Here is a 3,381-nt window from a genome sequence, read left to right as displayed (position 1 = left end):
AGTCACAGGTACTTACTCAAATATCCTCCCTGTGGCCGACTTCTTCCAGCTAATAGACCTTTTTATCTATATTTGTATCTATACCTGTAATTATATCTATCTTAAAGAGTTTTATATATATATATATATATATATGTATGTATGTTGGTAGTTCAATAAATTGTATATAGTTAAGAACTTTGAACTTGGGCTAACTCTATAAAGGAAAGGGGGATCTGCTTGAAATTCTGGCATCCCTCTCACTGCACCCCCTCCTGCCTACCTGTCCCATCCAATTGAGAATAAGGCACACCCTTAGGTGTACCCAGGTTACAATGCCAGCAGTGATGTCATGCTCGGTTATAGGGGGCAGGGACCAGTAGCCCTCCAGGTGGTGGCGGAAGTTGTGGGGAAGGGAGGGCTTGCCCTTCTCACTGTCAAAGCTCAGGGTACTATGCCAGGTTTGCAGGTGCATCTGGGGAACTGTGGTGACCAGCAGCAGTGGGTCATAGTGGGTTGGGCACCTTTCAGTCCCTGTAAACAGCTCCTTGTAGTGTGACCAGGACACTGTCAGCAGGGGCACACTCAGGGTGCAGAGCTGGGGGAGATGGCCCCTGGACACCCCTCTGGAGAGGCCCCCTGTGGGGAGGTCAAGGGTGGAACAAGCTCCACATCCCAATCATTCAGGAGCCACTCAGCCCCCAACCCCAGGTGCTGTGAGCTTGGCGGCAGCACAGGAGACAGCTTGGCCTGCAGGATGAGAAAGTGGGGAAGTGGTCCTGGATCTGTTGCAGGAGGTGCTTCCAGGAGCCAAGCCTGTGTTGGCCTGGGAAGTGGACAGGGGAGGCAGGATGCCTGTGACAAGCACTCATCAGCCCTCATGCCCCTGCAGAGTGAGCAGGGACAGGGGGCTTGGTCAGCAGCCACCTATGCCAGGGCCTGCCTAGCCAATTTCCTATGGTCCGTAGGCACCCGTACTTGCATGACCCTGATCTGAGGTCAGACACCATACAGCATCTTATCTCAGAAATTTTGCAAACTCTCAAAAACAACCTCTTTCTCTTGGCTCTGTAGGACCTGCAGCTGTATATAGAGAAAGGGACCAGCTCTAGCGATAGAGCTGCAGCATACTGGCACCCTACTCTGCAGCTTGCTACAGGCCAGAAAAGCAGGTGGTCAGGGAGCAGCACATACGTTTGCCTTTTAAAGAGAACTTCTGGCCACAGGCAGCTGCAGCCAGTGCTTCTAGCTCCCCCTTACTGGTGCAGGTTGCTGGTGCAGTTGCAGGGCCAGTGGGTGGAGGGCCAGAGTGAGCAGGAGAAAACTTTTTCCAGGAACTACAAATCTGCTCCCAAATTCCTGCATGTGTAGATGCCTGCCCAGGGAGTGTGTATTCAAGAATAAATTACTCTGGAGTAAATGAATCCAGGGTTTGGCAAATACACACAGTTGGGATTTGATTTCCAAACAGAATCTGAACAGCATCCTGCTGGAAGTAAAATGGAGGAGGAGGAAAACCCTCTTACCTTTTAATCCCAATAATCTAGTGGCAAAGGCACCTTCTGAGGGAGCAGGAGTCCTAGGCTCTAGGCCCTTCTTACTCAAACAGGGCCTGAACCTGCTCTCCACCCTCCCAGCTGATCATCAGGATCCAGGTTTTGAGGCATGCCTGGTGATAAGTAGGCAAGGGATTTACTTGATGAGCCTGTATGATTTCTTTCTGTTTGCATGCTTGTATAGTCTACTGAAAATGTTTAGTGAGGAAATATGAAGTTCTTAGCTACATAGAGAAGAAAAGGTGCATAAATGCAAAACATTTCAGTTACAACAGAGGTGCCTAAGACAAATCTGGCCCACAGAGCCACATCATCCCGCCCCCCCAATTCTGGCCCCACATAGGGCCAGTCTGGGACCACTCACCCTGCAATGATGAATCCCGCACCTGTGACACCCCCTCTGGCAGATCAAGAATTGCATTGCACATGGCTCTTGCTCCAGCCAGTCCAGGATATGAGCCACATATGGCACCCACTCCATCTGGGTCAGGCTAGGCACCACATGTAGTACAGAACCTGGAGTGGACACCACATGTGGCACAGTCCTGGACTAGGTGAAGTGGGAGCTGGATCCAGTATGCAGGGGGTGGGAAGGTTCTGTGGGTCCCTTGCATGTTGGAACTGGTGCTCACTCTTGCCAATCTGGGACTGCACCTCAAGTGGTGTCTGATTTAGCTAGTCTGGAACCCATGCTTCACACAACATCTACCCCAGCATGAATGCTGTGTGCCCCTGGAGGTTGTTGGGGCAAGGAGATTGCCCACAGGCAGCTGCGCAGTGTCGGCGGCTGTAGTGGTGGCAGTGGTGGGGTGGGTGTGTTGAGCTCTGACCAGTGGTCAGTGACCACCCACAGAAGCCGCTAGCAGCATTGGCAGTAGTCATCAGTGATTGGGGTCCACCTGCAGATGCCACCAGCAGTGTTGGTGGGGGTGGGGGTGGTGAGTGGCAACTGCCCACAGGTGCCACTGTCAGCATCAGCAATGCTTTTTGCAGGGGGGGGGAACCGCCAAGCTCAGGGGGTGCACATGCACCCATGTGAACTGTGGCGGGCCAGTAGATGGTGCTCCTGCAATAAGCCACCCACCTCACTGCGCCCAACCGCCTTCCATGCTCTGAGTGCCTTGCTGGGGGCACCTCATGTCTGGCCAACCCCCTTCCTGGAGCACACCTGCTAGCCTGGGGGTAACGCCCCCACCACCTAGGGTCTGGAGTTATCTTGGCTCTGTTTTCCCTGGGAAACACAGGCCTCGTAGCCCTTGAGGGTACTTGATCCACTTCAAGAACTTGGGATGCTTCCCTCAGTCTGAAGCACAAATAGTGGTCTCCGTGAGTCAGCTGAACCAAGGGGACCCCAAGACATAATCTAGCCCCTCTCCCAATAAGTCTGCCATGCTAGGTACAAAGGAGAACTTAGTTGGCTACAAGGAGTAGGTTTGGAATAGGGTACAGGGTAAAGCAATATCAGAGAAATCCCATAAAGCAGAGTGGCTGGGTAGCCTTTGATCACACATCTGAGTTACTGCAAGCTATATATCTAGTTAGATCTCAGGTAGTTTACTCATAAGTATCATCCAGAGGCAGGTGGAGATTCCTCCTGGATGCAGGCAGTTCATTGATCATGAGTTTCAAGAGAGAGAGAGAGCAAGTCTCATATGGTCCAGCTTCTCTCTCTGAGTTTTTTTATCATGGCTACTGCCCCTCTTCCTGAGCAGTCCTTAACTTATATAGTCCTTATGACCTCATTTACCTGGTCCAATGGAGGCCAGCACCTGATGGCTGTCAGCCAACCAATTTGAAATGCATCACTAGTTGCTGGGCAGACTGGCAGTTCCTAGCTCCCCAGGGA

General features: G+C 51.8%; 1 long non-coding RNA gene across 1 annotated transcript in view; it reads left to right on the top strand.

Moving 5' to 3' along the window:
• The first annotated feature begins 3,016 nt into the window (after nt 1–3,016).
• The window catches only part of LOC109304284, a 20,365-nt gene continuing 20,000 nt past the window's right edge, over nt 3,017–3,381 (top strand). The window contains exon 1 of the long non-coding RNA XR_002099334.1: nt 3,017–3,027. This is a non-coding gene — a long non-coding RNA (uncharacterized LOC109304284). The remainder of the gene's footprint in view (nt 3,028–3,381) is intronic.

Source organism: Gavialis gangeticus, unplaced genomic scaffold, assembly GCF_001723915.1.
Source record: "Gavialis gangeticus isolate Ggan-Ray unplaced genomic scaffold, GavGan_comp1, whole genome shotgun sequence".
Classification (NCBI taxonomy): domain Eukaryota; kingdom Metazoa; phylum Chordata; order Crocodylia; family Gavialidae; genus Gavialis; species Gavialis gangeticus.
The sequence above is the reverse complement of the archived record's forward strand: the minus strand, read 5'-3'. Positions and strand labels throughout refer to the sequence as shown.